This window comes from Dendropsophus ebraccatus, chromosome 1, assembly GCF_027789765.1.
Source record: "Dendropsophus ebraccatus isolate aDenEbr1 chromosome 1, aDenEbr1.pat, whole genome shotgun sequence".
In the NCBI taxonomy this organism is placed as follows: Eukaryota; Metazoa; Chordata; class Amphibia; order Anura; family Hylidae; genus Dendropsophus; species Dendropsophus ebraccatus.
In genome coordinates, this window is record NC_091454.1 from 186,746,918 (window position 1) to 186,760,560 (window position 13,643).

Consider the following 13,643-nt stretch of genomic DNA (forward strand, 5'->3'; position numbering starts at 1 on the left):
GACACTAGTTTGCGGCCCCCCCACCTCAATGGTAGCTTTCCTGTTTGCGGCCCTCATCAGCTGCTCAGCCGCGATTGGCTGAGCTTAACTTTATGCTCAGCCAATCGTGGCTGAGCAGCTGATGACGCGGCAGAGGGGGGTCGGCATCAGGGACGTCTGCAGCTGTTCGGCTGGCCTCCCGAAGACGACGGAGAGGTGGGCGGCGGTGGTGGTGGTGGGAGGGGAGGTGTGCGGTGCAGGGGCCTACAGCCGCCTAGCAGAGCCGCCGCCCCCTAGCGTCCCTGCCGCACATGCAGCTCCCCGGTCTCTGGAGGAGGAGGCCGCGGGGACTGCAAGGTGATCGCATCGCTGCAAGTCCTGGGGTTGTTCAGCAGGATCGGGGGATGCAGTGCAGACCCCCGATCCTGCTTTACAGCCCCAGGACTTGCAGTGATGCGATCACCTCACCCTGCAGTCCCCGCGGCCTCCTCCTCCAGAGATCGAGGAGCTGCATGTGCGGCTGAGAGGAGAGCACCGGTGCCGGGGGTGAGAGGAGGAGGAGGGGTGTCTGCCCAGCTCCCCCCAGTCCCCTCTCAGTGACCCCCAGCTCCCCCCAGTCCCCTGTGTCACCCCCCAGTCCCCTCTCAGTGACCCCCAGCTTCCCCCAGTCCCCTGTGTCACCCCCCAGTCCCCTCTCAGAGACCCCCAGTCTCCTGTGTCACCCCCTGCTCCCCCCAGTCCCCTATGTCACCCCCTGCTCCCCCCAGGCCCTATGTCACCCCCTGCTCCCCCCAGTTCCCTCCCAGAGACCCCCCAGTCCACTTTGTCACCCCCAGTCCCCTCTCAGAGACCCCCAGTCCCCTTTGTCACTCCCAGTCCCCTGTGTCACCCCCCTGCTCCCCTCAGTCCCCTGTGTCACCCCCCAGCTCCCCTGTCACCCCTGCTCCCCCCAGTCCCCTGTGTCACCCCCACTCCCCTCTCAGAGACCCCCAGTCCCCTCTGTCACCCCCAGTCCCCTGTGTCACCCCCCTGCTCCCCCCAGTGCCCTGTGTCACCCTCTCCTCCCCCCAGTCCCCTGTGTCACCCCCCAGTCCCCTGTGTTACCCCCAGCTCCCCCCAGTCCCCTGTGTAACCTCCCAGTCCCCTTCTTGTGGAAAACCTGATGCAGCCCAGTCTCACCCAGACTCTACCTCCAGCGGCCCCTGGGTAAATTGAGTTTGAGACCCATGCTGTACAGTAATGGAGAGGATGGGAAACACAAGGGCTGACAGAGACTGCAGGGAGCATGAAGGAATAAGCAGGGCAGATGTGGGCACATACATGCATCGCTCTCTGTCCGGGGAGAGAGAGGTTACAGCTATGGAGAGATTACCTCCGCAGTCCTGTCCTCTGATGCAAGCCCCAGCCTGAAGTGGATCTGCTATGATTTGGAAGGTAAGGAAGACTTCCTGGGTTAGAGTACAGTGCTGTATACCCCGCTATGCAGACCATTCCCCTCCCCCACTCGTGCTCCCACCCAGTACAGGGAGCTCTTAAACCAAAGCAATGCTCTTAAACCAAGTCACAATTTTGAAAAATTGTGAGCTCTTAAACCAAAACGCTCTTAAACCAAGTTACTCAAACCAAGGTACCACTGTACTTTACTGACGCTCAACTACGTGGGGAAACCTTCACTAGTTAGCTTCACCTAGACAAAGAACTAGGACTCTGCACTACCACAAATGGCGTTCGGTCAGATATCCGAAGTATATCTAAATGAGAGTTCGAGGAGTTCCTCAAGATTCTAAACTTTCCCCAGCAGAGTACTTACTACTAATTAGACAGGGGCTCCTGTCCGGCCCCTACACTACCTTTGCAAACAAGTTCTTTCTACCACTAACTTCTACCACAAGAGTCTGTCTAAAGAGTATTGTGATATTTTTTGCACTAGCACTTGTGAGCAGTATTGTTCTTATATTTTTTGAATTGCACTGAAGCTGTTTCCAGTAAAGTTGAACCACTATGGGACTCTGTCATCACTGTACCTTATACCTACACCTTACCCCAGTTCTACCAAGGTCTGGCCACCATGGCAAGTTGCTTCCAAAACACCATAACCCACCAGCTGGTGCAACACCAGGATCCAGCTCCCCTGGCCACGTATATATGGCCAGTTTAAGTATATGTTCTTTACTTTTATATTTGAAGTCAATAACCCCCATTCCCTCCCATAATCTGCAAGGTACGCTAAAGAGGAGCATGAACAGAGGCGTCAGGGGACGGACAACGTAGCTGAGTGCTTTCTCAAGCTTTGTGGCCTCCTCATCAGTCTTTTCTTCTGCAATCTCTTCCCCGCTACTTAGCAGTTTGTAAACTTTGAATACAGTTTGTACAATCACTCAGCAACCCAGAAAGCCAACAATTTACTATTGGTAACAAGACACAAGTTGAGCCTGAAGAGAGGAAATGTGAAAGTCAGCAGGAAGCACAAATGTACAGATTAAGAATTCACAGGAAACAAAAACACACAGATTGCTGGCAGGGTCAGCGCCGGTTCATAAGAAATCTCCTGCTATTTAGCAGCAGCTAAAAATATGTATAGTTCTCTGTAAGTGCTTTATTGTTACAGGGTGACAGACAGAGATATGGGGTTAGGCTGGACCTCAAGTGCTAGGTGAAAGCACTTGAAATGCCAGGCTATTAACACCCAAGCATTGTCATTGATGGATTACACGGAATAAAAACTGGGAATTACAGATTAACAGGATTAATGATACTTCAACTAAACATTAAATTTATATATATATATATATATATATATATATATATATATATATATATATATACTGTATATATATATATATATATATATATATATATATATATATATATATATCAGTGATGTCACTGAGCGCAACCTCATGGGGTTTGTTCCCTTTATGTCAGTACAAGGGCTCCAATTTAGGCTAAAATTGCTGCTGTTTCCAGTTAAAGTGAATGTACCATCAGTACATCGCATTTTTTACATAAATAGACCAACGCTGGGCTGCTGTTGCAGCAGTCCTTTTTTTGAACCGTGGCCTGCTTCCCACACATGGCACCGGTCTTTTACTCAGCACCAAAAGAAGAGCACCAATAAAAGAACAACTGAACCTCTAATATATTATCACATATATAAATTTTTATTAGTAAAATTACAATACAATAACAAAATGATAAATAAATACACAATGAACCATGGCTGACAGAATGTTAAAAACAACGAACATACAATGAGGGGGCTGCTGCAGATGGACACAAATAGATGAATAAATGGTAGACTAAAGTGCTAAATATGATGCAAAAACGCTATGAATAAATAATTTCATCGGGTAAACATGCAGATAAAGTGCTATGAAGAGTAAAGCTACTAAAGTGTCATACCACAAGTAATGCAGGTCAAATTGTCCACCGGCAGCCCCCACCCCAACGCACGTTTCGGAGTAGCCTTTTTCAAGGGGTGACTCAGCACCAGCCAGGCATAAGGCACTGAGGGTAGGTCCGCTGGCCCCCAGTGTGACGAAACCCCCCTCCGGGATGCAGCTCCATTAGAATTAATAGAGCTATGTCACAGAGGGAGGGCAGATCATCATACTGGGGGCCGGCGAGCCCCCCTCCAGTGCTTCATGCCCAGACAGTGCTTTGTAATAGATCAGCACCATTGAGGGAGCGGGTGATGGTTCAGAAAAGGACTGCGGCACCACAATCCCACAGGCTGGTGCTGGTCTGTTCATATATATATTTTAAAAAATCGATTTACCAGTGGTACATTCGTATTAAGTATAGTGATTCTAATTGTGCATTCATACTGCCAGTTTACTGCATGCGCAGTCCACCGGTCAGATTTTTTTACATTATGACCTGTTTTTTTATAGAAATTGTGTGCCCAACATATGGCATCTGATGAGTTATATATATAATACATATGACCCGTCATCAAACCTAGAAATTAATTATTAAAAACATTTAAACCAGTGTAAATCCCATACCAGAACTTATACAGACTAAAGACCAGTCCCCCTAATATAATGCAAACCTAAGGCTCCCTAATTACATATATACACTATAAACTAAACTTACCCACTGGTAAGCAGGTGCCCCACATAGAAACTTAGTCACTGATTGTAATGAAGATGACAAGATGTCAAGTCACCTTACCACTTACTTGCTGCAGTCTTCTTCATCCAACTGATCCTGTAAAAAACAAGCCATGGGGGGAACCCATGGGGAGAGGATAGGTAGAGTAGTGAGGGCAGCTGAGGGCAGTATTCCCATAGGCAAAGTCTGTGATAATATCAAGTATGACTTTGTGGCAGGCTGACCCTGTAGCTTCCTTCTGTGGAGCTACATAGCTTTTGTCAATGGGGTCTGCACAAGACTGACCCCAGGGTACACTTATCTGGGGTGTACCCATAATGTTATGCGTGCAATTTAATAGTCCGATAACATGTGTAACCTCCTAGAGGTGATCACTGGAATTTCTACCCATACATGTCTTAAAGGGTTTTTACACGGGCCGATTATCACCCGGGAGCGTTGCTAGAAACACTCCTCCAGCTGAGGAGCAAGAAAATGCCCGATCCTCGGCTGGTCGCATCTTTTGTGCTACTTTAAAATTTATTGCTGCACATTAGGTTAGCAAAGGTTAACTGACAGCACAGATTTGCATATATCCGTGCTGTCAGTTTCCAGATCACACAAGGATTGCATACTTATCATCAATGCTGCTGTGTGATCTGGCATTCTGCTCTGCGGCCAGAATGATTGACAGTCCGAAAAGGCATGGTGGCCCGAGAGCAGCAGGGGACAGCTGGAGAGCAGGATGCCGGATCACACAGCACCACAGAAGGTATGTATGCCGGGATACAGGGATCATTCGTGTGGCCTGGCCTCTCAATTAATTGTGGCATGTAAAGGCACGGCAAAGGAGCACTGACCTAGCGCTAGTTTATGTAGTTGCACGGCCCCATGTTGGGTCATGTAAAAGTATCCTTAGTCAAAGATAGCAACTATAACAGATACTATACTGTACATTAGCTACCTCTCCCGTGGCAGGCTTTACCTGTTAAATTGAAACTGGGTTAACCCCCCCCCCCCCCCCCTATACTGGTGTACTGTATATTCTTATATACAGTACCTGGGGGAAGTCTGCTGGACACAGTAGCTGGACGACCATTTCAGCAAAGTCTATAGAATCCTGTCACATTATGCTCTGTAATTTTAATACACGGCTTTACTCTGGAGCGAGCACACTGACATATTCCCACAAAATCTTACTTTCTTAACCAGACTATATGGTCGGCTTTACTCCACATCTAAATTCATATGCAGCACATGACGGAATGTACAGATTTAATTACAGGGGATTTGCAGCGCGTTAGACATCTAACATTTTTCCCAGAACTTTGTATTTTAAAAGCACATATTTAAAGTGTCTGTGGAAGCACCCAAGGTCTTACCCCGTCTGTAGTCGTCAGATAGAATTACTTGCTCTATACCGCTGACAGCCTGGTGTTGAAAGTAGAACGCTAAAATAATCTGCGCAGACCACATACTCACATTTACTGGTGCTGTCTGGCACCATTAACTCGACCAACTTATACCCTATACCAACCTCTGTGATATCCTTTGTCATTACCTCAGTTACATGATCTACTGTATTTTCTAGACATTAGGGGAATCTGTCATCTCTAGATCATGCTCAGAGCTGTAGTGTCAAAAAAGCTGTGCTGTGCACTCCTCTCTCTCCACCCACTCCCTGCCATGACATACAGGGTTTAGTGCTTGGGGTAAGCCTAGTACATCAGTCAAGGCAGGGAGGGGTAGGGGAGGGAGGAGGTGTGCATGCTGCAGCTCAGCATGGTCTCTTTGATACTTTAGCTCTGAGCATGATCTACAGTTGACAGATTCCCTTAATTTTTTTTCTATAAAAAATAAGTATAGTAATATGTCACCAAGACAGAGGAAGCAAGAGAACCTCTATCAGGGGCGTATCTAGAATTCATGGGGCCCCATAGCAAGAAACTGTATGGGCCCCCCCCCTTCTCCAACATACAAAGAACCATGGAACGCCGCATCGGGCAAGATAAGTATGTGTATGGGGGCTCATATGGCTGTAGGCGCACAGCTGTCTCCAGCAACGTGTTGTGAGCCCTACATGTACACATGTACCCACATGGCTAGTGTACTGTGCCACCATCCCCCCTCGTGCACCCTGTCATTGCCCTATTTGTTGCCGAACTACAACTCCTGCTGGGAGATGTAGTCCTGCATATTACCCCACATAACATGTTGGGAGATGTAGATCTACTGTGCCCATGCCTCCCCCCCTCCTATACTGTGTCATCCTCTAGTCTGTTGTAGAAGCACAACTCCTATTATGGACTGTCAATAGTGCATGATGGGGGTTGTAGTTCTGCAACTTGACTGTCCACAGGCTGCAAAATGACAACTCTCACCATGAACTGTTAGCAGGGCATGGTGAGGGTTGTAGTTCTCTGGGGGTAATCTCACCTGTCTTGGTTCCTGCTCCGTCCTCTGGTCCTGTATGGCTTCTGTGCCCGCCTTCCCCTTCTCTCTTGGGTGGGTGGGGGGGCACGCAGGTCGTGAGGTTGGGGGGGGGGGGGGGTGATACAGACTGCACAGGGGCCTCTGGGACATTAGGGTGGGGGAGGCCTTGGGACACTGGGGGGTGGGGGGATCGGCTCTAGGACACTGTGGGGGTGGGTGAGGGGGGCCCTGGGACACTGGGGAGAGGGGTTGGCTCTGGGACACTAGGGGGGTGGGTGGGGGTGTCTCTGGGGACACTGTACATGGGAGGGCAGGTGCTTCTAGGGACACTGCATGGAGGGTGGGTGCCGCAGGGAGGTCGGGGCTGCTGTACAGGAGGTGGGGGGCTGTGTGGGAGGCGGGGGCGCTGTACAGGATGTGGGGGGGCTGGGCGGGAAGCGGGGGTGCTGTACAGGAGGTGGGGTACTGCAGGGGATGCACAGGAGGTGGGGTAGCGCAGGGGAGGTGGAGGGATGAAAGGGAGGCAGGGTGTTGCTGTACAGGACGTGGGGGGGGCTGCAGGGGACACAAAGGAGGCAGGGGCGCAGGAAATGCTGTACGGGAGGAAGAGGGACGCAGGGGGGGCGGGGCCGCAGAGGACGCTGTACGGGGGCCGCTGGGGACACTGTGTGATTGGCAGGGCCCGGAGACATTGGCTTCTGACCCTGTCAATCACAGCCCTGCATTTAGCTGCGGGCACTCACCAGGAGCGCTTACAGGTAAAGTGTCTCACATTCGGATGGGCATTTAAAGCACCCGGGAGGGCCACTCAGCGGCCGGGTGCTGCAAGTGTCCGCTCAGGGGGCCTGGTCCATTACAGGATCCAGCACTGGGCCCCCTGATGCGGCGGGCCCCATAGCAGCCGCTACGGCTGCTATGGCGGTAGTTCCGCCACTGACCTCTATGTTTATAGAGGTACAACCAAATAAGCACACTGGTCAGTATCAGTAATTTGTGCAGTATGTTCTGAATTTTCTTATTATATTTTAGTGTCTGGTCTAAAGTTATTTTGGGTCTAAATTGACCCCTTCCTGTAGATGGACATACCAGTATGTCACTATTTCCCCCTTTTCCTGCATATGGATGTGTCGGTACATCCTTGGGTGAATCGGGTGCAGAAGCCAAGAGGCACTCTGATCTTGGCAGTTTATCCTACAGATGCTGCAGTCAGTGTGATCACAGCATCCATAGGAAGAACAGTGGGAGAATTCTCCCACTGTTTACCATATGGGCTTTGTGAAGTATTACACAGCCCCAATGGTAGCTATGACAACCGAAGCCTCACTGCCCTAAGGCAGAGTCTGATAAGGCAGCGCAGATCAGCACTGCAATATGCTTGTCATCAGGCAATCAGATCCCCAAGGTGGAACAAGAAAATTAAAAATGTAAAAAAAAATAATAATCTAATCTGCTGATAGCTCCCTATAGCTCATGGGGTGCTGAGGATGAAGGTATGTCTCTTAAAGAGGTTATTCAGCACTACAAAAACATGGCCACTTTCCCCCTCTCTTGTCTCCAGATTGGGTGGGGTTTTAAACTCAGTTCCATTGAAGTAAATGGAGCTTAATTGCAAACCACACCTGAACTGGAGACAAGAGAGGGGGAAAAGTGGCCATGTTTTTTGTAGCGCTGGATAATTCCTTTTACTTCATCCTCGGTACCGTTCCGGTGCAGTTGCTAATGAAATCGAGTCTCCATCCACATTTCTATTTATGTGGCTGATAATGCCTGTGATACCTTTGTGTCCCCCCCCCCCCCCCCCCATCCCACATTACACCCCTGTGCTTCTAGGCAGCAGTAGTTTGTGGCTGCACATACAGTAAATGGACTATAAATGGGTATATGAGAGCAAGAAAGGTATCTAGGTTTACTGGGTGTTCAGGTTACCAGCAAGCTGAGAATCGACACTCAGTGTCAGGCAGCAGCTGCAAAAGCAGGCTGGTCATTTATGGTGCATAAAAAGAGAAATAAAAACCTGGTATTCACATATTGGGTATCAAGCTTTTTTACAGACCTACAGAGAGTTTCAACATTTTTACGACAGGTCATCTCCTGATCTCATGGAGGAGTGTAATTTTAGTTAAGAATGTAACATAGAAATATAGAAGATTGTCGGCAGAAAATGACCACTTGGTCCATCTAATCTGCCCTTCCTATTATCTTAGGATAGATATATGTATATAACAGGCAGGTTTATAATCTGTTATTGTAGATTTACCAACCACATCTGCTGGAAGTTTGTTCCAGGCATCTAGTACTCTTTCAGTAAAATAATATTTCCTCAAGTTGCTTCTGATCTTTCCCCCAACTAACCTCTCACTGTGTCCTCTTGTTCTTGAGTTCAACTTTTTTCTAAAAACTCTTCCCTCCTGAATCTTATTTAGCCCTTTAAGATACTTAAAGGTTTCGACCATGCCTCCCCTTTCCCTTCTTTCCTCCGGACTATGCAGATTTAGATTTTTATGTCTTTCCTGATGTGTTTTATGTCTGACACCCTCCACTGTTTTTGTAGCCCGTCTCTGGACCTGTTTTATTTTATCAGTATTTTTTGTAGATGAGGTTTCCAGAACTGGACACAGTATTCCAGATGTGGCCTCACCAGAGCTCTATACAGCGGGATCACAATCTCCCTCCTCCTACTGGTTATATCTCTAGCTATACAGCCCAGCACATGATTAGCTTTCTTTATAGCCACACAAGTAAAGAGTGACTATTAAAAAACACATCTCATACATGTAAATATTTTTATATAATACTGTAGACTTGATTGTATTCTTATACATTTTTTTTACTAGGAAATGACTCCTCTAGGAAATAAAAGTTTATTTTAAAAAATAAAATAAAATCCATTTGGTTTTCTTTATGAGACATTGGTACTGATCTCATCGGTCTCAGTATTATCCTAACATGTCCATTCATACACCTTATGTCAACACCTTTATCAATCCTTACGCCAGTGGCGTAGCCACCATGAAGGCAGGGAAGGCGACTGCTATGGGGCCCCTGCAGGAAGGGGGCCCGAGGAAGCCTGCCCTGCCTTCATGGTAGGTACTGACATTGACATCAGACCACTGTACCCCCAGTGGAAGAGGAAACCCGCCACTGCACTGTTCAGCCCCCTCACTGTAGTGCCGGGTGAGCGGGCTGAACAGAGGAGCAGGACCTGCCAGGTCCTGCACGGCACAGGAGAGGGATGAAGGACCTTTGGGTCACATGACCCAAAGGTCCTGAATACTTCTATGTGAAGATCAGCCCGGACTACAGGAGGAGGAGGGGGAAGCCTGGGAGCTGTAAGTGCTGTGTATGTGTGTCAGTGAGTGTACATATGTATCTGTGGGTATATGTATATGTCAGTGTGTGTATATATGTATCTGTGTATATATTTATATGTCAGTATGCGTATGTATCTGTGGCTATATGTGTGTGTATGTCAGCAATGTCTGTAACACTGGTGTATATGTGTGTGTTTGTGTATGTCAGTTGTGTCTCAAGTGATTGACAGGTTTGCTCCCAAAGATGTTCTGCAGCAGCTTCTATTAAAGCTGGGCTCTAATAAAAGAACCCACCATTAATATCTGCTGCATTTTCTTTTATTTCTAGTTGAGTATTTCTTATTACACTGAGATGATTTCCCTGTGTACAGTCTACTCATGGTGTATACATCAGCACTAGTGTAATCACATTACAGCGTATACAGTATATGTGTGTATGTCAGTGACGTATTTGTATATATGTTAATGGTGCCTCTGTGTGTGTATATGTGCGTCATTGTCTGTGTTTGGGGGGGGGGGGGGTGTAGGGGAGCATACAGGATTCATGGGGCCCCGTACAGTTTTTTGCTATGGGGCCCCATGAATCCTAGCTACGCCCCTGCCTTACGCCATCCCCTTTGTTCAGAGAGAGATAAACCACAGCAAGAGTTCTCTTGCTGTAGCTTACTCCTCTCTATAGAGAAAACAGGAACGCTTGGCCGTGTTGAATGTTCTTGTGTATGGGGAGGATTGGCGGAAGGTGGGAGATACAACTGACGGCCAGACATTCATTGGGCCTTCAGTTATTGAAGGTGTATGGGGGCCTTTAAAGGGTCTTTGTCATGAAGGACACTAATTGCTTATCTACAGTATAGGTGATGACAAGTGTCTGATCACTTTCTTTTAAGCAAGTAGGGTAGATATATGTTATGCATTATATAGTATTATATTTCCCCCACACACACACACAAACCTCCACCCACCCCCACACACAATTGTTTTGTTTTAGTTTTTTTGTTTTCATCTTCTCCTTGTTCTTAACGCATAGATTGTCCCTTAAATTTTTATGGCAAATTGGTTTTATTATGTTTATGATGGGAAGAAAGGTGGACTTTTGAAATATGGCTAATAAAGGCAGGAGAGGGGAGCAGAGGGTGTCAGAGGTTGTAAATACTAGTGTGTATATTGTAAAGATTTTGGGGTTGTATTCTTATTAATTGTAATATTTAAAATTTATACTCAAAAAAGCAAAAATATGAGTTAAAATAAAGTATCTGATCACTTGAACCACCACTAAGCATTAAAGGGGTTGTCCAGAAAAAATCTTTTTCTTTGAAATCAACTGATATCAGAAAGTTACATAGATTTGTAATTTACTTCAATTAAAAAATGTCAAGTCTTCCCATACTTATTAGCTGCTGTATGTTATGCAGGAAATGTTGTTTTATTTTCAGTCTGACACAGCGCTCTCTGCTGACATCTCTGGCCGAGGAAGGAACTCTGTCTCGGTTTTATATAAATCCCCATAGAAAACCTCTTCTGCTCTGGACAGTTCCTGTCTCGGCCAGAGATGTCAGCAGAGAGCACTGTGTCAGACTGAAAATAAAACAACATTTCCTGCAGAGCATTTAGTAGCTAATAAGTATGGGAAGACTTGAGATTTTCTAATAGAAGTGAATTACAAAGCTATATAACTCTCTGACACCAGTTAATTTGTAAGAAAAATATTTTTGCTGGACAACCCCTTTAAAGGTGTTATTCAGCACTACAAAACCATGGCCACTTTTTTCCAGAGACAGCACCACTTTTGTCTCTAGTTTGGGTGTAGGTTTTCCAGGTCCATTGAAGTGAATATGGAGCTTAATTGCAAACCACACCTGAACCAGAGACAAGAGTGGTGCTGTCTCTGGAAGAAAGTGGCCATGTTTTTGTAGCGTTGGATAACCCCTTTAATATGGCAGCTGTGTTGACACATTATGGAGTGGTGGTCAGACATATGCACTGCCACTGTATAACTGACTCTTTGTGGTTACATCCCATTAAAGCAATTTATCCTATCATAGCTGCCTTAATACTTAGATGGCCTTAAGAGGTTGTGCGAGGAGCAGAAGGTGGGTCAAGCCTTCTGTTCCCCAGCACTCACTTCTTCCAGCAAAACCTTCTGAGACAGGGGCGGGTGTACATCCTGATCACCATATTCTCAAAGAAAACATGTCCGCATGCAGTGACCAATAGCTGTGTGATGTCGCCACAACATTGGAAGTGAGTGCCAGGGAGCATAAAGCTTGAGCTGTGTTCTGCTACCCGTACAACCCCCTTTAAGGTGGTTATTATCAGCTGAACAGCCCGAAAATTGACCCAGTGATTCGCCGATGAGCAAACAATTACTAGTTCATTACATGATCGCAAGGATTATGCAACCCTATAAATCCTCTTTGATTGGCTGTACATTTCTGTGTGTAAATGGGGGATGTGCTGGTAACACTGATGCTGGTCACAGGCCATACAGTCGTCCAGAAGTGTATAAGGCTTAAAGGGGTTATCCAGCACTACAAAAACATGGCCACTTTCTTCCAGAGACAGCCCCACTCTTGTCTCCAGCTTGGGCAAGGTTTTTTGCTCAGTTCCATTGAAGTGAATGGAGCTTAATTGCAAACCGCACCTGAACTGGAGACAAGAGTCGTGTTGTCTCTGAAAGAAAGTGGCCATGTTTTTGTAGCACTGGATAACCCCAATTATTCAAATATAAAATGTTTGTCCTTATAACACAGCGATAGCCCTCCGGCTGTAAAACTGCAATTCCCATCATGCCTGGGTAAAGCTTTGGTTTTGCTGTCCAGGCATGATGGGAATTCGTAGTTTTACAACAGCAGAAGGGCCGAAGGCTCCCCATCCTGTTTCAGTACATAGACGACCCAAGTCCACCAGAGAAAGGATTAGGAAAGGATTGCGTTTTGGTGGCTCTTCATTCTAGAGGGAAATCCTGAGTGGAAGATGCTCCTCCATTATGTCCCCTGTAAATTGCAAAGTAGAATTTAGTTGAAAGACTGGTTAGGTAATAGATAGGCAACCCAAGTCAGGCAGACTACTAGACTACTCTATGCACTGGTTCCTTGAAGGAGTTCTGAGCAGGATGCACTAGTGACCTTATAGGACATATAAATATATAAGACTAGAAAATGTACCCGGCGCTGCCCCGGTATAAAGTGTCAGTGTGTTAATTAGATTTTTTTCTAAGGTGCCCATGAGGCAAAGCTAAAGGTATTGTTTCATCTAAGTTAATCAGTGGAATTAGTGTATACCTGTAGTGCATAGTTGGAGGGATTCTGTATACCCACAATGTATAGTTTTTAGGGGTCTCGCATATCTGTAGTGCATAGTTGGGGGGGCTGTATACCTATAGTGTATAGTTGGTGAAGGTCCTGTATACCTGTACTGTATAGTTCGGGGGTCCTGTATACCTGTAGTATATAGATGGTGCTGTATACCTGTAATGTATAGTTGGTGGAGGTCTTGTATACCTGTAGTTTATAGTTTAAGGGTCCTGGATACCTGTAGTGTATAATTGGTGGAGGTCTTGTATACCTGTAGTATATAGTTTGGGGGTCCTGTATACCTGTAGTGCATAGTTTGAGGGTCCTGTATAACTGTAGTATAGAGTTGGTGGAGGTCCTGTATACCTGTAGTGTATAGTTTGGGGTCCTATATACCTGTAGTATATAGTTGGTGGAGTTCCTGTATACCTGTAGTATATAGCTTTGGGGTCCTGTATACCTGTAGTGTATAGTTTGGGGTCCTGTATACCTGTAGTATATAGTTGGTGGAGTTCCTGTATACCTGTAGTAT